Below are 23,155 nucleotides of genomic sequence, written 5' to 3'. Positions count from 1 at the left end.
ACCATTTTATTCAATCATATCTCTGTACCATTGAATTTAAATGTATAAATGACTGTTATGGGAGTAACCAACCACTCTGATTATATTTGAGGCCTGCTTCTCAGGAGGGAATTCTGGTACTATAAATAGTCTGGTACAATAAACATAGTCAGGTTGAGAAGGTCATAGGCCCTAGAGGGAAACTTACTGGTGATGTTTAGCTAAATTAACATAGTTCCTGAGTTGGTTTCAATGAGAATGGCCCTCATCTTCTCTTGTACTTGAATGCTTAGTCATCAAGGAGTAGGACTGTTTGACAGGGTTAGAAGGATGAGGAGATATGGCCTTGTTGGAGTAGTTATGGCCCTGCAGGAGGAAGTGTACCACTGGGGGTGGGCTTTAATATTTTAAAAGCCTGTACTAGGCCAGTCTCTGTCTCTGTCTCTCTGTCTGTCTGTCTGGATCAGGATGTAGCTCTCTGCTAGTGATTAGGTGCCATGTTCCCCATGGTGACTATACCTGTGAATGCATAAGCAAGCTCCCAGGTAAATGCTTTGTTTTCTAAGAATTGCCTTGGTCATAGTCTCTCTCTCAAAAGCAATTGAACAGTGACTAAATTAGTGCCAAACTGCTTTCTAAACACCAATGTTTAGCCTATATACAAATGCTGCTTTCAACCTTCATTAGGGAAGCCTTTGTAGTAAACAGAAGTCAATGCAGAAAGTCCTAGATACTTATGTTACTAGAATAAGAAATGGTTGAGGGTCCAATGCTAAATAGGTTATTTAAACCACCCTCTAAGGCTCAAGGAACTTTGAAGAATAGAGGTTTGAAAGGATGCAAAAACAGAAAGACAGGGAAAGTGCTCTGAAATGCCATCTTCTGGGCATGGGACAGCTACTGTAATCACGAAGTCATAGAACTGTTTGCCAGCATAGGTTCTGCAAATACTGGCCTTGTCAACAGTCAATCATGGATGGTGGAGGTACTCATGGGCTTGATGACTTCCTGCTGAATTGATGGGTTCTGGGTGTGGGGAGATCTTGTTTTCAGTTGGATACTTACTAGTGAGCCCACCAAACTCCAATGGATAATTCTAAACCCAAATGTCACATGGGTGACCCTGGTTCAATTTAGTTGGTCAGAAAACAACATAGAAAGGCATGAATGTGGGAAAGACATTTGTGGCAGCAGAAATGACAATGATGTGAGGGAGATAAGAGAGGGTAGAGGAGACAGTAATCAGAGTGCATTATATAAATATATGAAATTGTAAAAGAACAATTTAATTAATTCAAAAGGTATAGTCCACCCCTGGTGTTTGATTTCTCAAGGCCTCCATGTCATATAATATCAAGAATATCTGTTATGCTTTTCTCTTTAACTTGCCTTTTGTTGTAGGAGCATTGGCTATGACCCTTAAGATGAATAAGAAAATATATTTCTGCCTCCACACCATAACACACAATAGCTTAGCAGACTGCTCTTTGACATTGAAGTGAAACACGTATAACTAATAGTTTGTTCACCCTGTCAGAATTCTTGAGAACCCAGGTTTTTATTAACTATTCTTATTTTCATAACAATGCAATTATCTGAATTGGTTCAATGAAAATATGTTCTGCTTTTACTAGGACATAATTAGAAACAGTTATACAACCATGGATGTTATATTTGAAAATTATGCTCATTTATTTAAATGTGACAAATTACCTTTAAGACACTAGCACTAACTTTATAAAGCCAAAACTGGAGTCATGCGGTGGTACCTGGCTTCCAGTGTTCTCAACTATCTAGGTAAGTGAACAAGGACATTTCATAGTAGATAAAAATCCTTATGATATATCATATACATTGAGACGATCCAGCCAAAATTATAGGCACTACAAGAAAATCCCTTTCTTCCTTAGCCTTGAAACCACAAATTATCAGATGCCTTTTTAAAAGTCCAATCTTGGGCCGGGAAGAAAGCTCAGTGGTTAACAGTGCTTGTTGCCCTTTTAGAGGACCTGATTTCACTTCCCAGCAATGACATAGGGAAGCTCACAACTACTCAAAACTTCAGCTCTGGGAAATCTGGCACCCTTTCTGGACATTGAGTATACCCACACATATGTGGCATGCATTTACATAGTCAGATACAATAAAAAATTATCAAGCCGGGCGGTGGTGGCGCACGCCTTTAATCCCAGCACTTGGGAGGCAGAGCCAGGCGGATCTCTGTGAGTTCGAGGCCAGCCTGGGCTACCAAGTGAGTTCCAGGAAAGGCGCAAAGCTACAGAGAAACCCTGTCTCGAAAAACAAAAAAAACAAAACAAAACAAAACAAAACAAAATTATCATAAAGTAAAACCTATGAGGCTAGAGCAATGGCTAAGATCATTGGCTGTCCTTGCAGATGACCCAGGGTTGGTTCTCAGCAACCACATAGTGGTATATAACCATCCATATCTCCAGATACAGGAATCTGATTCCCTCTTCTGGCCTCCGTGGGTACCAGGCACACATGTGGCACACACACTTGCAAGCAGGCAAAACATTTGTACATGCAAAATAAACAAGTTAATCTAAAAAAAAAAAAAAACATAAGGCCCAGTCTGGAATTCCTTATGAAACATTTATTAAAGCATATTTAAGAAGGCCAATATTCTCAAAGAATATCTAAGAAAAAGGGTCTGAAAGATAGTAAGAGCCAGAATATTAGGAAGTCTGCTATAAAGCAATCTCTCCTAAGAATGGCTACATAACAAGACCAGAAAATGGCAATATCAATAACATGCTAACATGGAAGCAGGAAAATTTCATGGGGTCAAATGCTAAACAAAAAGTATAGACAACTAATTACTGCTGGGAAACAAGGAATAACCTCTTCTAGGGATAAGCCCCTTATTTGTTATTCAATACAGTTTCAGCTCTGACTTTATGTATATGTCATATATATGTCATATATATATATGACAAAATGGACTGAGCAAGTTGTACTTGGATATTTGTGCATATATTTGTTCATATGTGCATGTGCATATGTACGAATAATAATAAAAAAGAATATCAGAGAGAGTGCATGGGAAGGGCTGTGGGAGGTACTATAAGGAATAAAGGATGGAGAAAAGTGGTATGATTCTATTTGTATTAAACATATTTAAAAATTTTTAAAGGCCCATTCTACAAATTCACATCTTTCTGCACCTACTTAATAATTCTATCAAATCTAATGAGACAAATCTAAGTTTGTGAACAACCTAATCTTTCTTCATAATTTATTTGATCGAAAAGAAGGGAGATTTAAAAAAAATGTTTGTCTCAATAGAATACCACACATCTATAGCACACCCTTCAGGTTTGTCTGATTCTAAGTCTGTTAACTGTGTAAGCTATTTTCCAACTGCTTGGTAGAGATTTGACTCCCTTGCCTCATCCTAGAAAGATGATGTTTTTGCTCTGTGAGTCCTAATTTTAGATGTTTGTTTGTCAGAACTAGACACTTTCTGGAGTAAGAATATTTGCAGAAGAGGTTAGCTGGGCATCTCCATGGACACAGTGTGTAGGTGATCGTGCAAACACCAGGGGCGGGGGTCAAGATAGATAAAATCAGGGAATTTGGATACCCCTTCTCTTTCTTATCTGGGATACATTCTTCTGCCTCCTGGAATAGCAGAATTCCAGCCACTCTGGCCTTTGGATTCTAGGGCTTATACCACGTATACTACTGGTGCCCTGAATTCTCAGGCTCTTGGATTCTACAGATTATAACTGAGTTACATGATTAGTCATCTTAATTCAGAAGTGTCCAGACATTTAAAAAATATTTCATTTTTGAGATCATAATATAATAACACCATTTCCCTTTCCCTAAACCCTCCCATATACTCCACCTTGTTTTCTTTCAAATTCCTGACAAATTTTGGTTACATGCGTGTGTGTTCCTAAATACATAAACACAACCTGTTCACTCTGTTTAATGTTATTTGTATGTATGTTTTCAGGGCTGACCATTTGATATTTATCGGACAATCAACTTGTATGCTCTTTGCTGAGGAAGACTATTTCTCTCCTCTTGGCATTCCTTTCTTGCCGACAGTTCAATGTGTAGAGTTGAGGCTTCATGGGCTTTCCACATCCACTTTAACCTGTCTATTGTTATTGTCCCTGTTCATCTCATGTTTGGGCAGTCATGTTGGTGAGACTTTGTGGATATAGCTTCTGACATCCATAGGAAATATAATCTGATAGCAAACTCCCAGTTCTTCTGGCTCTTACAATCTTTCCACATCCTCTTGTGAAATGATCCTTGAACCTTAGGTGCAGGAGTGTTTTGTAGATGTATCCACTGGGACTGTGCTCCACACCTCTGCATTTTGATTGGTTGTGGTTTTCTGTAATGATCTCCATCTGTTGCAAGGAGAAATTTCCTTGTTGAGGGGTGAGGAATAAACTTATATTTAAAGAATTGGAATTAGGAGCAGAGACCTCCAGACTAGACGTGGACTGAGTATATTATTGGCATATCAGGGTCTTCATCTTTCAGGCTGTCTGTCATGGAATTACTCAGGTGCATTCATTGTATAAGTCAACTTCTGCAATAAATCCTCATATGCCTATATGTATATCACATTGATTCTATCTTATTAACAGTATCTATACACAGTTTCAATGTTTCTTTAGTCCCTAAAAACATTTTTTCTTGTTTGTGCATATGATATGTAATATCTGCATAAAGGCATGAATTTAGCTTTCTTTTGTATTTCAAGAGATGATACCCAATAACCTGATGCTTTAATATGCTGACATATTTGAACTGAGAGCACTTGAGGAAAATAGAATGCAGGCAGAGAGTTTTCCTGAGTTTCTCTCAGTTGCCTAAAGAGGGATCTTCCCAAAGGAACAGCATTGTCATGAATTCCCTCCCTGGGAACCTTTTAGATCAAAGAAAATTAACGTTGATCACAGGAGAGGAGACTGGAGGTTGTTACTATAGTCATATTACTATTTCTTCTGAGAACTGTTCCTAGGCAACTTTTATCACCTGGGCACCTCTTAATCTGCATAACAAGAGCAACATTATTCCCCATGTATTTCCTCCCTTCATCATTCCATAACTCATCACCCCAGCCCTCTAGCATCCCAAGGGCCCTATTCCCTTTGTAGCCTAGGATGCAATATAAGTTACAGTCCTCTGACCCTTCCTTGAGTCTTTATATTTTGTGGCATTCCCATGTGGATACATGGAATTAATTTTTCCTCTCATTAATCTGCATTATGTCAAGTTAATTTGTAGCCTAGCCAAATACCCTAGAAAAGTAGAGGAAACATATTTTAAATCCCCTACATTTGGAAAATGATCTTTTGACAGTATGTGTAGTTTTTACTTACCTTCCTTGGCTCAGAAACAGAGTTGTGTTCTTACTATCAAGGATGTTTATGATTCAAAAATTTCAAAACAAAGCATAAAAGTGCTTCACATGCCATGATCTATAATGTACATCACAACTTAGAGACTCAAGTGTCATTTAGAGTTATATTCTGTTGTGATCCATCTTTCAGTATAGTTCCATATATTAAACCTATATGGGAGATCAGAGGCTATGTAGAGTAACTAAAACATTACTTTGTGTGTCACATGCTAAGAAAAATGAGGAACTTTTCTAGAAGTTATCCTTTGACACTTTTGAAGGATATATTTTATCCCCCAAATAAATTATTTCTCCCCCGTTTCATGTCTGCTCGTTTTTGTGCAAGAATACATTAATGTTTCTGCTTGTCTGAGAGAATTATTCAACTTATTTTAGTTGATATATATATATATATATATATATATATATACACATATACATATATTAGTCTTTGTTATCTTACAGTTGGCATAAAAAAGTCTTTAAAGACTCCATATATTTTTTAAAGACCTCACTCATAGATGAAGAGTTAGAGGAGGTCTGTAGCTGCTGAAAACAATGGAATCAGTTTTTACCAAAGATGAGCCCCTGTTAGGTTATCCAATCCCAAATGGTCAGCCCTAAGCACATGCACATATAGGCAAAACTAAATGGACAATATTTTGCTTATATTCTTTCCCCTCTCCCCACTCCTCCTAAGTCCTCCACACTTCCCTACACACACAACTTCATGTGCTCTCGCTCTCCCAAAACAAAGGTCAAAGAAAATACCAAACACAGTAAGACAATAAACACCTAAGCAAAACAAAAAGCACATATGCATACACATAAAGACAAGGAGTCCATTTTCTATTGGCCAACTACTTTTGGACATACTCTTTTGGAAGACTTGGGTATCTCCTTAGGTTCCTCCACAGTCACTGAGAGGAAGTGCTGTCTGTGATATCAGAGTCTTCTCTCAACTTTTTCCACCATGCTTCTTACTCTAGTGTCTCCAGTATAAATTATTTAGAAGACATAAAAAGGTAAGGAAAATAGTGGCAAGAGGTTCCATAGCCTAAAGAAGAGCAGCTACCAATTTGAGGTTTTTCAATATATTTTAGATTTATTGTTATTTATATTAAATTTATGGTTCAATTATCCATATATTATGTTTTAGTATTGAATGTTAGCTAATTAAACATGAACGTAGTATTTGTATTTGTTGGTTTATGTTTTGTTGCTTATTACTTTTTATGTTTATAGACATCTGGCATGGGTCATTAATCATAGAAATATTAATCCAAAATTTTGATTGTATGATCAGTTTTTATATCTGGTCAGGAATCTGAGCTTCAGAATGTAATAGAAACTGTTTATTTTATTTTATTTTTTGTGGAGGAGATCCTTGGGTCAATACCAGTCACTCTGTCCTTTATTCTCATGAGCTTTTTTTGTTTGTTTGTTTTTTATTTTTAATTTTATAATTTGATTTAATTTTACATATCAGCCATGGATTCCCCTGTCCTCCCTCCTCCCACCAGCCCACCCCCCATTCCCATCTCCTCCAGGGCAAGGACTCCCCTGGGGATTCAGCTCAACCTGGTAGATTCAGTTCAGGCAGGTCCAGTCCCCTCCTCCCAGGCTGAGCAAAGTGTTCCTGCATAGGCCCCAGGTTCTAAACAGCCAGCTCATGCACTAAGGACAGGTTCTGGTCCCACTACCTGGGGGCCTCCTGAACAGTTCAAGCTAATCAACTGTCTCACTTATCCAGAGGGCCTGATCCAGTTGGGGGCTCCTCAGCTATTGGTTCATAGTTCATGTGTTTCCACTAGTTTGGCTATTTGTCCCTGTCCTTTTTTCCAATCTTGGTCTCAACAATTCTTACTCATACAATCCCTCCTCTTTCTTGCCGATTGCATTCCTGAAGCTCCACCTGGGGCCTGGCCGTGGATTTCTGCATCTGCTTCCATCAGTCATTGGATGAGATTTCTAGCAGGACAGTTAGGGTGTTTGGCCATCCTATCACCAGAGTAAGTCAGTTCGGGCTTTCTCTCGACCATTGCCAGTAGTCTATTGTGGAGGTATCTTTATGGATTTCTGGGGGAAACTGTTTATTTTTACTTCGTTTTATTTTATTTTTTAGTCTTTAAGAATTTCATAAATGGCTACACTGCATTTACATAGTTTGTGTCCTTCCTATTCCTCCAGTATCCTCCAAAATCCTCTCAAGTTCATGATTTCTTCTTGTGGTGATATTGTGTCCCCCAATATATTGTGCACCCTAATACATTTATCTGGGGTCAAAGAACAGAACAGCCACTAGATCGATATAGAGGCCAGAAAAAGGTGGCACACACACACCTTTAATCCTAGCCTTCCCGAGGCAGAGATCCATCTCTGGATCTCTGTGAGTTCAAAGCCACACTGCAAACAGCCAGACATGGTGACACATGCCTTTAATCCCAGGAAGTGACTGCAGGAAGCAGAAAGGTATATAAGGTGTGAGGACCAGTAACTAGAGCCTGGTTAAGCTTTTAGGCTTTTAGCAGAAATTCAACTGAGATCCATTTGGGTGAGGACTCAGAAGCTTTCAGTCTGAGAAAACAAGATCAGCTGAGGAATTGGCAAGGTGAGGTTGGATGTGGCTTGTTCTGTTTCTCTTGACCTTTCAGCTCTGAGTTTCTTTTTATTAATAAGACCTTTTAAGATTCGTGCTACATCTGGCCCACAATGTTCGTGGTATGAATTCACGAAAAAGTCACTTGCCTGTGGCCTTGCGGCCCCAGCTCAGACCTGAGCTACATGTTGCCAGTTGTGGTGGTGCACACTGGTAGGATTTGCTGAAGGAGGCAGAGGCAGGAGGATCCTGAGTTTGAGGCCAGCATAGGAGGCTTGCTGAAGAGAAGCTGTGGCTGGGCCGAGCTACAAACAGTGGTGGTGGGACCATGGAGATGGTGGCTGCTGCTTCGAGTTGCCAGCTGCTTCTCATCCTGTTGAAGGCAGCAGTGATGCTGCTACCAGGGATGAAGGGTTTACTGCTGCTTGTTCAGAGAATAATTGCCAGGACCATTGTGTTACAAGAAAGCTTCAGCAAAAATCAGTTTGGAGAAGTTTGGCAAGGCAAGTGTTGAGAAGAAATTGCTGTGAAGATATTCTCTTCTAGGGAAGAACGCTCGTGGTTCCAAGAGACAGACATTTATCAGACTGTGATTACTTCAAACCACAGAGGAGGCAAAAAAAAGTCTACAGGGAACCATGACCACACCTAACAACAACTTTGAAATCTTCAATAGGATAACAGGACCCCACAATAATGATTCCACATGGACTATAGTAAAGCCATTAAGCTTTTAACACCACGGAAAGATTGGTTTTGGACTACAAACTGCTCAGGACAATTTCAAGATGGCTAGCTGAGATGATCCAGATTCACAGACAACTCGAGCAAGGACTTGAGACAAACCCTATATTTTCCCATTATGCAGAGACTGGACAACAAATGATACAGCTACCTCTCCCAGGACTTGACAATTAACCCAAAAATTTTCTTTTCAGGATCCCCTAAAGATGTCTTTGCCCCCAGAAAGCAGGAAGTAATTTTAAGAAAACGATGCTGCATTCCCAAGTGATGGGGTGGGTGTTTTTGGTCATTCAATGACTTATGGATAATTGTTATTGTTTATGGTGGTTGGTTACAAGTTGTTAATTGTGAATGGTCAAAAAAAAGCTAAACAAAGGACATTAGACACAGGGTTCTTGTTTAAAAAAAAGTAAAAGAAAAAAGAAGATATAGAAAAGGGTAGATCATTGAATTTACTCTGAAAAAAGGAAAGATATAGAAATGATAAGATAAAAGGTAGTTTTTTGGATCTACTCTAAAAAAAAGAGAATATGGATACGATAAGATAAAAGGGAGATTATCGAGTCTACTTTTAAAAAGGAACTATGTGTTTTAAATAGGATAAGTAATGAAATTTTTTGTCTGAATTAGTCAAATGTTAATGGACTGGATATTGTTAATGTAATTCTTGACTGTATATATTGTATATACTTATTGGATATAGTTTTTCTTGTATTAGTTATAAGTTTTTTTTTAATTTTTAGACAAAAAGGGGAAATATGTTTTTATTAATAAGATCTTTTAAGATTCGTGTTACATCTTCTACTATAATTATTGTGACACATACACAAACAAACATATGAGGACATTTCACAAGACATCACCCATAGCTGAAGAGTTATTGGCACTCAATGGCTCCTGAAGAGGAGAGAATCAATTCTCACCAGAGATGAGTCCCATGATCCCAAATAGCTTTAAACACATGAACATATGGACAACCCTGAATAGTCTCAATAGGAAGCATTTGTTCTTTACAAAAGGCCAGATAGTACAGCATTCCTTACAAGAAGTTTTCTTTTGGAAGAGATTCAGTTGGCAAATAGGCTATGATATGTAGAAGCATTTGAATATACTGCAAGATTGATGAGAATATTATTTTGAACCTGCATTTAATTTTTTCATGTTGTATTCATAGGAACAGAATGCTAGGAGAAACTTTGCTCCCCCAGGGGACATTTATCAAAGCCTTGAGGCATTTTGGATTGTCACAGCTGATGGGGAGTGTTTGAAGGATTTGGCTGGCAGAGGTAGATGGAATCATTCAACAGCATAAGATGGTCCTTTTGCCAAATAATCTTTCAGATCCTAAATGTCAAGATGCTGATGTATAAAATCTTAGTCTGTGTAATAACCATGCATCTCACTAATACGCAGTACCCCATTTGAAATAAGGGCTGTAAAAGCACTGCTTTGACTTTGGTAGAGTCAGATTACTGATAACATAGGTCTTTTCTTCTTCTCTAGAGTTTAGTGGTGAAGGGGTGGCACTAGACTTTCAAATAATATAGAATAGGCATAGTAGTTCATACTTTGGATGTATGGCATCCCTTGCAATGCTTACTGAGTAAAATCATTCTACAGAGTTGTTCTGGTTTGGATTTTGTTTGTCTCCCAAAGATCAATTGTTAAATGCTTGCTTCTACCTTCATGCTATTGAAAGGTTAGAGAATGATTAAGAAGTAGAGGTTAGTTTGAAATTTTAGGTCACCAAGGTACCTGCTCATGAAGATAATTGTGGGATCTCCCAATTTCTTTCTGTCTTGTGTCTTATATTTGCTTCACTGTGACATGATGGCCCCTGCCCACATACTAGAACATAGGTTTAGTTCACATTATCATACAAACAGTAGGTCTGTGTGATAATGTGCTGGGGTATAAATAACCATGAATCAAAGGAAACTTCATCTCTTTCCTAGTTGATCATCACAGGCATTTGTTTAAGGGAAAGGTAATCCTCAATGTAATCCAGGTACAAACCTTGTAATCTATATTAATGACCTGCCTATAAGATATACCCACTGATGCAATAGTGGCACAAATGTTATGGGAAAACAAACTGCTTTTAGGTTGGATTTAAGGACTACTATATGACGTGGCACCCATACCTGACACTGCTAACCTGGCCAAGAATCTGAGATGAGATCAGTGATGGGCCCAGGGGAAAATCTAGTACTTTTATTCTGCTAAAGGGACTTAGCAATAAATTAACTCTTAAAGACATATTACTGTACTCATAAATCAGTGCCTCTCTCAACTCTAATCAAAGAAACTTCTTTTTATAATAGATGGGAATTAACACAGAGACCCACAACTGGACAGTGTACAGAGAGTGAAAGGCTTTGGACCTCTCAGCCCTAAATGGGATGTCTTCATCAAACCTCTCTCCTCAGGGCTCAGGGATCTATGCAGAAGAGGAAGCAGAGAGAATATAAGAACCAGAGGTGATGGATGATTTCACAGAAACAGTGTCTTCCAGACTCTACAGGACAGATGTATATATGAGTTTAGAGATCGTAGCACTACACACAAGACCTGTACTGGTTTATACCAGATGGAGTCCAATCACTGAGAGTAGGATGTACTAAGCCTAACAAAGGAGCTATTAGCAATTGAGACTTGCTGGAAAAGGCAGTATCAGTTTTTTCCAATAGAATCTCAATGAATATAACAACCACAACAGGGCAGGTCCCACGCATAGGAAGTAGTTGGCCAATTCAAATTGAACTTCATTTTGTGTGTGTGTGTGGGGGCTTTTTTGTTTATTTCTGTTTTATTCTGGCATTTTTTGGCTTATTGGTTTTTTGTTTGGTTTGATTTTTGTTTTTGTGATTTATTTACTTTTAAGAGAAAGAGGAAAGAACATAAAGTTAGTGGGTAGGAAGCTGGGGAGAAGCTGGGAGGAGTTGGGGGTGGGGAAATCTGATCAAAATATATTGTGTGGAAAAAACCTTTTTTAACACAAAATTCAGGCCAGGTTTACATATCCTGTGGGATTCAATATTTACTTTAATGAAAAGGAGGAAAACTTATCTGAAATTCTTAGTGACATTTTCCTTGATACAGAAATTTTGGTGATAATTTTCCCTTTTAATATAAATGACCACCTTTAAAATTTTCGAAGCATAGATCTGGACAAAAGAGAAATGAAAATATTTCTTTCACATTTTTCCTTTATACAAGAAAATGACTCTTTAGTATGATATAAATGTTAATAAAAAGTTAATAATAAATGTTAATAACCAAAAAAACAATAGTAACAACCTAAAAAGTATTTGATTTTTTAATGGTATGTGTGCCTCACATAATATATAGCAAAAATAATGAAATTACTTTATAACTCACTAAATAGTATTTAAGAAAAAATTTATGTACTACCTGGTTATTAGAAATAAATATGTGGTCACTAAGGCATAATGTCTAGGTACTTTGCTGTTTCTCTGTTATATTGATACTAGTGAAAGAAAATGAAAAATATGAAATTATATTCTGGTTTTTACAAGCATTGTAGTTACACATTACTTGTTGCTATACAATTATTGAAAAGGATATTCATCTTACATTTCCTGCAATTTGAGTAGAGTAGCCCTACAATGTCATGCCAAGCAGAGTCTGATGTTGAAGCAATTTCTCAAGATTTATAGCAATAATCTTAATAAGGTCCCTCCAGAGAAACAGATGTTCAAGTTGATAGAGATTCCATTTGGCTAAAGAGATCATTAGGTAAAGGGGAATATGCTTTCCCATATTTCTTAGGTTAACCCCATTGTGCTTGCCTCTGAGAAGTCTTTAAATGAAATCTCATGAGTTTGATGCCATTAAGAAAATGACAAATATTTTGTAGATTCCTCTTAACGAACTCTGATCACCCAGGAGAAAATGGAAAGCTCTCCCGTTTTGCAGCTGCAGTGGTTTGTGTAAGATAAGTCCCATAGCCTTGAGCATCTGAGTCCCTATCTGCTGGTGCTTTTTGAAGGTGTTTAGGAAGTGCAGGTTTAATGGAGAAAGTACTGCACCACTGGGAGTTTGATATTCTATACCCTTACCCGACTTCCAGCTTGCTCTCTCTGCTTCTTTCTTGTAGTAAAGTACATATTTCTCAATTTCCTGTCCCTGCCATCCTACCAGCTGCTTGCTGTTGTGTTTCTCCACTGAGAAGGACCCCTAATCCTCATAGAACTGCAAACCAAAATAAAATCTTCCATAAGTCACTTTGTTTGGTGGTGGTTTCTCATGGCAACAGAAAATAACTAATGCATCAAAACCACCAATAAAAGACAAATTGTGTTTGAGAGACTATTTGCCATCACCAGCATCCTGTTTCAAACTATCATGAAATTGAAACTAGTATGAATGAGTTTTAGTATTGTCTGTGATATTTTGGTAATCATTACTTGCTGCCAATGGGACAAAAACTTAATTGTAGGCAATTTCTGTTTCTAAACCAAACTTAGAGACATACATTTTGGAAGTTTTCCTTTCATATGTGGAATCTTGATTATATATATATATATATATATATATATATATATATATATATGAAACTATAAGTGGAGTATGTGGGAAAAACAATGAGCCTTGAAGGGGGAACACACAGTAATGTAGGGTTGGGGATTTAGCTCAGTGGTAGAGCACTTGCCTAGCAAGTGCAAGGCCCTGGGTTCGATCCTCAGCTCAAAAAAAAAAAAACTAATGTATAGAGAAGAAAAATACTATTTACATTCATATGCCTAGGCATCCATCCATACACACACACACACACACACACACACACACACACACACACACACATCATGCATATATATTACATAGAAATCATGAAGGCAGAGGGGTTACTATTTAGTGGAAAAAGGGAATCAGTAGGAAGAAGCAGGAAGCACTAGATAAGGTAGAGAAGAAATATGAGCAAAGTACAACTGTGTACATGTATGAAAATGTCATAAAGAAACCCATTATCTACAAACCTAAAATAAAATAAAAACATAGTTTATGAAGCTTTCTTCTAGAAATATGGAGAAGATATACCTTCCCCTATTTCTCCCACTAATTACAGCTAAGATATCTGGCTATTTTGTATAAAATACATGAACAGACTATGAAAAGTAAAGAAAAGATGACAGACACTTAGGTCATAATATGTTATGGTATTGGCTCACTTCATGCCTCATACATTCAAGAGTTATGAAACATAGAACCTAGGAAATGTCAGTAGGAATAGACAGGAAAGTCTACAACATGCCTGCTTTCTCTAGGTAAACTGTAATGAAAGGGACAATATAAAAAGATAGAAAAAGTCATTATTTATCCTAATATCCCAAATATCACAGAAAAAATAGTACTCTTACCTGCCCATACTAGCAAATGATGCCAAATGGAAAGCCTAGACAGTCACTCTTAAAGTACTATACAAGGTATTACAATAATATTAGCATGGTATTAGAGGCAGCCAAATAGGAAGCCAAGATTTTCATAAGTCCATTTATTAATAATAACTACACTCCCTTGTCCTAAAATATTTAAAGTGTCATTGGAGACCATAGCAGGATTATGGTCTTCTAGCCAACTACAATGAGGCATCTCTCTATTTTTCCACTGCGTTTTATTATATGAGGCCTTTCACCACTGCCAGGTGCTAATAGAAATGTGGAAGAACCAGGAATCCACACTTGCCCAGTATAGGGTAGCTGACCCTCACTTTGAGTGACAGTGGAAGCTGAGTATGAATTCCAGACTTCTATTTCCACCTAAAAACAATGAGGTAATTTTCTCCCTTCCCTTGATAAGAGTGCTTTTAGATGTAGCCAGTCAAGATAGGAGGTTTAAGTAAAAATGTCCAAGTTTTTTTTTTTTTGAAGAAGCAATGATTTATTTAAACATAGAGTTTGAAGGGAAGACTAAGACAGCTGTGGATGATGATGACAGGAAATTGAGGCTATTGGCCACATTAAATTTGTAGTCAGGAATAAGAGAGAAATGGGTCTAGGTGCTCAGTTAGCTTTCTCAGTTTTGTGGGGTACAGGACTCTGTCCCATTCAGCTGTAGCAACCACAGTTAGGGAGACTCTTACAACCTCAGTTATCTCAAGGCAATTCTTCACAGTTGTAATAAGAGGCTTGACTCATAGGTGACTCCAGAGCGTGTCAAGTTGATAATGTGAACCCTAAGAAATCTCATGCTCACTTCATTTCTGTGTCCATAATATGACCTCACATTATCTCATCTGTTCACTGCACTGACTTACTAAAATAACCAATAGTAATTAACAAATAATACCAAAACTTGACCTTTCTTTGAAGACTTCACAACCAAGTTTGATGCTTTTACTTATTAATTTCCTTTTTTTTTACCTGCAACTCATATTACAAACTCAATGTTTTCAGTACAATATTGTGCAGAAAATGTGGAGAAATGCAGCCTTGCTGGAGGAAGTATGTCACTGATACTGAATTTTGACAATTTATAATGTCTCCTGCCACTTCCAGTTCACTTTCTCTACTTGATACTAAATGTCCAAGTTTTATAGGAAATTTTCTAGTCAAACCCAAAATAGGAATATCTCAAATTAAATAAAACAACAGATACCGATTCCAAAATGCAGCTGTTACAATGAAAAACTTGTAGGCTTTAATAAACTAATAGGAAGTCTTAGAAAGTCTGAGAAAAACATTAGAGGATGTAAATTTGGGTTCCCTAAGTTCAAGGTTGCTTGCTAGAGACTTTCACTTTGCTGTGGATAATGCTCTATATAAATAAAGCACTGATTGGCCAGTGACCAAGCAGGAAGTATAGGCGGGACAAGGAGAGAGGAGAATTGAGGAAGGAGGAAGGAAAGAAAAAACTGCCAGGACAAGGAAGATGTAAAGTACCAGTAAGCCATGAGCCACGTAGCAAAGTAAAGACTAATAGAAATGGGCTAAATATAAAAGTAAGAGCTAGACAATGGTAGGCCTGAGCTAATGGCCAGGCAGTTTAAATAATATAAGAGTCTGTGTGTTTATTTTATAAGTGGGCTCTGGGACTCACGGGACTTGGTGGCGGGAGCTGGAGAGAAATTCTCCAGCTACAAATGGCGTCCAAGGGCTCGAGTTTCCACCTTAAACCTGAAAATATTTAATAACCAATTCTAAACAGATCCAAAACCAAGTTCTTGCTTCATGTCTCATATGGGCAGCTAGACACCACAAAACGCGGGTTTGAACACTGACAGGTTCCTGGCATTTGCGCTTGACCGGCAGTATGGTGGGAATGAGGCATCTGCTAGCTGGACATTACACTGTGTGGTAGATTTAGTCTTTACTAGTATATATATATATATATATATATATATATATATATATATATATATATATATATGTGGTTTCTGGGCTACATGCTGCATTGATAAAAGCGTAGACCCACTATTTCTGAGACTTGATGACTCCCAGAGCCGGAGAAAACGTACCACCACCATTTTGGGAAGCTGAAGTGGGCAGAGCCAGCAGCCACAGCACCGTTTCAGTCTTAGAATGCTTCAGTTTAAAGCAATAGGTTTGCAATAAGACTGATTCAGATGAAATAGTTTACAATGTGTGTAAAATATACATAGACTTTATATATATATTTATATATACAGTTATATAAACAAATAAATAGTTTTTAAAAATAAAGTCTTTCAACAAACATTAAAGGTAATAACCCACATAAAGATGGCTATCACACGGAAAATTTGGATTATGTTGTCTTTGATATTCGTAACTAAAGAAAAACATTTGGTTGTAAAAGCTGTTGAGTTATGCCAAAATGTAAATTTTAAAGGTACCTTAACTTCAAAATTTGGATATAAGGATATGTTGCTTTGGAAAAGAGTCTCTGCTTTTGTTTCCACAGAAAGCCAGAGGCAATGGATTTGTTCCAGATTAGGATACATCAGGTTTGACCTATTCCCAGATAACTATAGCTTATGTCATGCTGATAGAAAACAAAAACAAAAACAAAAAATAACCAGGACACCACTCTTGTATATCTATACAAAGGACTCTTTACCCTGCTATAGAGATATGTACTCATTCATGTTTATTGTTTTTCTATTCACAATATTTACGAAATGGAAATGACATAGATGCCCATCAACTGATAAATGGGTAATGAAAATGAGGCACATTATACAAGTAAAAATTATTTAACTGTTAAAAAATAATAATTCATGGAGGTAAATGAGTAGAGCTGGAAATAATCACTCTGAGTAAGGCAACTTAGATTCAGAAAGACAAATGTTATATATTTTGTCACATTTTTATGTGTTAGTTTTGATATGTGTGTTCCATTTTGAACACCCATAGAGGTCAGAAAGTAAGCAATGGTCTAGAGAGCAAAGCAGTACTGTGACCTGAAAGTAAAAACCATCTTTGGAGGTGTGGCCATTTGTACGCTTCTTATACTTCAGTAGAGGGAATTTATATCCATGAATATAAGGTCAGCACTAACTAGACTAGCTAGGAGGAGGACATGTTGAATAAACCATGGGGAGTTAGAAAATGGGCCGTGGGGAGAGGATCATATTCCACTGCATATATACATAAAAAATTCTCCAAGAACATAAACTATGTGACTCAGCAATGATACCCCTGAGCCTATATCTAGGAATATTCTCATCAAAAAATGTATTATCATACATAAATATTTGACCATGTATGCTTATATAAGCTTTATTCATAGTGACCCAAATCTGGAAACATCCCAGATAGCTATCAACTGATAATGCTGAAGCATTGGCACATACATGATACTAAACACTAATAACAAAAGAACAAGCTGCTGATTAATGGGTAATGTAACTGGGATGACTGACCAGGGAAGTAGGATGAATGTAAGATAGTCCCAAAGATTAAACATTGTTAACACTGTCAATATGATATAATTACGGAAATAGATTGAAATTTAGTGGTTTCCAGGAGATGGGGAGGAGATGGGATCGAAAGAACTTGGCTGTTGCTATAAAAAGGAACATGAATGATCTTTATCAGTAGAACCCTGCTTGTGTCATGATAATGCATCAGTATTAGTACACTAGATGAGCTAGTACAGGAAAAGGTTTGCCTCTACAGGAACCCTTCAGTAGCAATTGTTTTCTCTTTATTTTAAAATTTAAATCTATTTATTGCTGCATTTTATTTATTTATTTATTATTGTATAGGTGTACTTGTGTTTAATGTATATATGTAAGTATGGGCATATGTGTGCCACACTGTGCAAGCCATGGTGCACACGTAGAAGTCAGAGCTCATCTTTCTGAGTCAGTTCTGTCCTTCTACCCTGAGCTCCAAGAACTGTACTCAGATTGTCAGGCTTGCTCAACCAGTATTTTACTTAATGAGCCATCTTGCCTATCCTTCATGCATTATTTCTTACACTTAAATAAATATGATTGTATAGTTGTCTCAATAAGAAAGACTAATTAGAAAAGTTTATTTGCATGGGAAAAATGAAAATAAAGCAGCAACACAAGAACCAAGAACATTGTGATGCTTGCTTTTTTTTGTTTTTAAGACATGAAATGACCTTATGTACTTGGCCTTGGGGAACTGTAGTTGATTTCTGGATGACACAAGCCAGGCTTTTGTAAAAATATAATTGATATATAATGCTTTCTCTTTTCTGTAATTTGGAACTAATTAATATGTGTTCAGTAAAGTGCTAGCACTTGAACCAACAGTATTCTAAAAGAGGACTGAAGAAAAAATTTACAACATGACAAATCTTTTTTGGCTTATTTGTTTATCAAGGATAAGAATCTCTATATTTTTAATGTAAAGATCTGTTGGAATCTTTATAAAAATAGATATTTGTGTTGAAAGCATTATAGAAAATATAAAAAAAACTTACTGTGAGCTGTTATTTGCTATCAAAATAATTCTAGCTATGTTGAAGCTGCTTGAAATTATTTTTAAAATGGAATGTTAATTATTTGTTTTATTTTTATTATTTTACAGTGTCTTTCTATGTACCCTGGACTAGTCATAACCAACTTAAGTGTGTGTGTGTGTGTGTGTGTGTGTGTGTGTGTGTGTGTGTGTGTTAGTGTGTGTGTTAGCACTGAGATTGTGGCAAGTTAGTACTATTTCTATATATTTTTTTAGTTCATGCTTTTTCAGAAAAAGAAAAACTCATTTCGAGAAAACTACCAAGATTTGATAAAACTAAATCAAGTTCAGTAAACATATGACAAGATGGCAAATCAATATTTTTATTTCAGTCACTCAATAAATAATTCATAATGTAATTTAATCTTATATAATCTTTCAAAAAACGAAATAAGGCATCTTATTATTTGTCCTTTTCATAAAACAAGTATTGTTAAATGATATTATGGTGGATATAGCTTTTTTAAAGGTCAAGTGTTTTAAAAGTCCATCCATAAAAAAGTAACAGTTTTTCTTAGTTTATCTTTATTCTCCCAAATGATAGGAGGAAAAATAATACAATATGCTGCTTTATTAAAATGGATAAAAGAATATACACACAAACACACAGAGAAAGAGAGAGGGAGGGAAACATAACAAGGTCACAGGCTCATAGAGTCATTTGGGTTTTTTAACCTTTTTTATTTTTGAGATTTTGATTACAATATTTCTCTCTTCCCTTCCTCCCTCAAAACACTTCCATAGACTTCTCCTTTTCAAATGGATAGCCTGTTTTTCATTGTCATTGCACGCATATATATCCAGCTTAGCCTGTATAATGTTACTTGTGTTCATGTTTTCAGGACTGACCATTTGATGCTGGATAACCAGTTGGTGTGCTCTTCCCTCAGGAAGACTATTTCTTCTGCTCTCAGTATTCCTCAGTTGCCTGTAGTACCCAGACTCCATTAGATGTGCCAAAGTAGACAGGGGAATGTTCACAAAGCCTCAACCCCACACAAAGAACTGCAGGGGTCATTTCCTTTCATGTAAGACTTAACTGTTTAGGTTATGAGTTATCAGGACAACTACATAAAACATGAAAATCCTTTTTACATAATAGTTTAAGTTGTTGTTTATCTGTTGCAGGTATGTTGTACACAGAAAAAATATCTTTATAGGGGTTTCAGAGTAGTGATAGTATAATTGTTTAGGCCTGGCAGCTTTTATTGGTTTTATTCTTAAATTAGTTCTCTTGTAACAAAATACTCTAAACCTCAGTGGCTTAAAGTAACAAACATTTATCATTCAGCTTTGGTTGGATGGGAATTTCTTTCTGTCTTTCTGTCTATTTTCTGTCTTTCTTTCTGTCTGTCTGTCTCTCTTTCTTTTTTGAGACAAGTTTTCTCTGTGTAGTCCTGTCCTGGAACTCGCTCTGTCGACCAGGCTGGGCTTGAACACACTGAGATCTGCCTATCTCTGCCTCCTGAGTGCTGGGGTTAAAGGTGTGCGCCGCCACTACCGCCAGACCCACATTCCTAAGTCTTAAGTGACTTCAAGGTGTATTACTAACTTTGGCTTAGTTGGACGCTTCTGGCTCAGTATCTCTCAGGAATTGTCAGTTAAGATACTGACTGACATAGCAGCTCTGATAGCAATTATTCATCACTGTGACTGTGACTAGAAGCAACAGGAAGTATAGAGGGTTGATTTCGGCTCATGGTTTCAGAGAATAGTCCATCAAGGCAGGAAAGATATGTTGGTGGGAGTGGCTCAACTTGCCCATATTTGAATGGATCAGGATGCATACTAGGGTGTGCAGTAGGGATCTTTCATCTTCTCTGGAAACCCAAAGTTGTCACTCATTTATGCCTTAGGCAGTTCTTAATCCAATCAGATTGGCAATTTAAATTAACGAGCACAGTAGCCATTTAAACTTTTGACTGAAGTTTCAGGATACATTTAAAGATGGCTCACTTATATGGCCATTAGCAGGAGGCCCTGGTTCTTTACTGTGTGTTCTACTTTCACTTTTGTTGTTCCAACAAATCCTCTTACAAAAAAAAATAGGGTAATGAAGGGATTATATGGCTTACAATTCTAGGTTAGAGTCCATTATTGCAGGGAGGTCAAGGCAGAAACTTAAAACATCATATCCACAGTGAAGAGCAGGGTTAAAACTGCAGCCGTGGGCAGGCTTCTGGCTAGCAGCTTGTGGGCTCCAGGTAGCCAAAGTACAGTGTAGTGCTGTCCTGACTACCTGTCACTGAGCCACGTCAACTGACACTGAGATCAGCTGCAAGAGCTGGAGTGCTATTAAGGGGAAATTGCAAGAATTAGGAGCTTACATGGGCTTCATGGTATATTAGATAAATTTTAATCTGTTACAACTGAGCCTTCCAGTCAAAAGTCTTCTGATACCAGTATCTTTGATAGTAACATGCCTCCAAACCAGACGGTTTTTAGTCTGGAAGTTGAGATAGGGCATGAAGCTGCAGTCCCTCCCCTTGCCTTTTTGAACTCTAGACTGAAAAAAAAAAAAGGATTCCAGAGTTTCTACACGTTCACAGGAGCAGGAATTCACCAACATCAGACAGACTTATGATGCCAGAGCTTCAAATCCAGTTAATGTCAACAGGGAAAACTCTCAGGGAACCAGCACCCTTTGAAGATGTGATTCCTATCAAGCCAGAACCAGATGATCTCATCGATGAAGACCTCGGTTCTGTGCAAGAGAATTCCTTATCTCAGCAGAAACCTACAGTGACACATACATACGGTTCTTCTCATCCTTCTACTGAGATTTATCAACCATCTGCAAGTAGAAATTCAAATACGGGTACTCATTTAAAGAGGCTGAGATGTCAGCAGTTGCAAAACAGGTTTCACAGAGAAGCAACTGGATTACAGAAGGGCCAGTGTACAAACTGGACATTTGTGTGGAGCAGATACAAACTGAACATTTATGTGGACCAGATACAAACTGGACATTCATGTGGAGTAGATACAAACTGGACATTCATGTGGACCTGATACAAACTGGACATTCATGTGGACCAGTATAAACTGGACATTTATGTGGACTAGATACAAACTGGACATTTGTGTGACCCAGATACAGACTGGAATTCACGTGGAGCAGATACAAACTGGACATTTGTGTGGATCAGATACAAACTGACATTAGTGTGAGCCAGATACAAACCGGACATTTGTGTGAACCTGATAAAACTACACATTTGTATGAGCCAGAAGTGCTTAGCAGCATAGAAGAAACTTACAGTCCCTTCTTCCAAAGCAACTTAGATAAATTAGTATTGAGGACAAAAATTCTCAGGAAAGAACATTGCCTGCTGTAAGTTTAGTTGTTAAAGTAAAATAACAACAAAGACAAAAAAAATCAGTCATGATGGAGGAGAGTAGGAAGATACTGGCTATGTCTCCTAAACAGGAAGCATGTCCAGTAACATGTCTGTACCAGTAAAGCCTGAGTTCCACAGAAATAGACATTGCCGGTTGCTCCCAGAACTTCTTTTCAAGAAAAATTACTAGCAGAAATAGTCCAGGAAACAAAGGGAGATAGTACAGAAAAAAAAACGAAGGAACTCAATACAGGAAATTGTAATCTTAACATGGAAGAAACAGAGGTGAATCAAAATTACTAGGACATCTTTATTCTGAAGAAGTCAAAGCTGTCTGAGGAACACCAAACATGAGTGTGGGATACAGTGTATAGATACCCTTTGGGTATCTTTCAGGACACCTTATGCAGATACAAAATATTGTACAATCAGATAAAGCTACAAGTCCCAAGTTTATAGTGACACTGGATGGTGTCCCCAGCCCACCAGGATACATGTCAGATCAAGAATGAAACGGGTACACCAAACTGCAGCCTCAAATGAGGGACTGGGCAGTCTCCTCCCCGCCACAGTGGTGCAGCTGATGTTCAGATAGCTTGATTACCTGAGTGTGGCAGAGAAACCAGAAAAACTTTGCAGCACAGCAAAGTATTGCCTTGCTTGCAAAACTGAGGATGAGTATGTAGATCACCATCCCACTTTTGATTTTTCAAAGCCTTCCCCCATTGTAAATTTGCTGGAAAATGTTTCTTTGTGCATCCAAATTATAAATATTGTGTATTTATGTGTAGGAAACCAGATTGCCCTTCACTCACATGAGTAAAATTCCCATACTAGTTCCATCACCAGTACCATCTTCTAAATGGGCAGCTCTTCTGTTACTTCCCAGCTTGTAAGAAAATGGAATGTCCCTTCTACCATCCGAAACACTGCAGGCTTAATACTCAGGGTGTAGGAACAGACTTTATCATCTCATCATTAATTACTGTGCCATAAGACATGTCTTCAAATGAATTTGACTTCAAAACAGTGAATGAAACCCTAATCCTACCTGACAGAAGATCATGCAAATTGAAAGCATCCATTTTGTGATGAAAGATATTCTGCAGAACTTGTCATGTCTTTGAAATTTAGAATATATTGATTTCATAATATTGATTTTATT

The 23,155-nt window shown here is 37.4% G+C and overlaps 1 protein-coding gene and 1 pseudogene across 1 annotated transcript in view; one reads left to right on the top strand and one right to left on the bottom strand.

The window, feature by feature from the left end:
* Window positions 1-23,155, bottom strand: part of Il1rapl2 (interleukin 1 receptor accessory protein like 2) — a 1,202,523-nt gene that overhangs the window by 98,947 nt on the left and 1,080,421 nt on the right. The gene's annotated exons all lie outside the window — the stretch shown is intronic.
* Window positions 1,737-22,603, top strand: LOC114710489 (annotated as a pseudogene).

This window comes from Peromyscus leucopus, chromosome X (genome assembly GCF_004664715.2).
Source record: "Peromyscus leucopus breed LL Stock chromosome X, UCI_PerLeu_2.1, whole genome shotgun sequence".
In the NCBI taxonomy this organism is placed as follows: domain Eukaryota; kingdom Metazoa; phylum Chordata; class Mammalia; order Rodentia; family Cricetidae; genus Peromyscus; species Peromyscus leucopus.
Note: the sequence above shows the minus strand (reverse complement) of the source record. Positions and strands in the feature narration are given on the sequence as shown.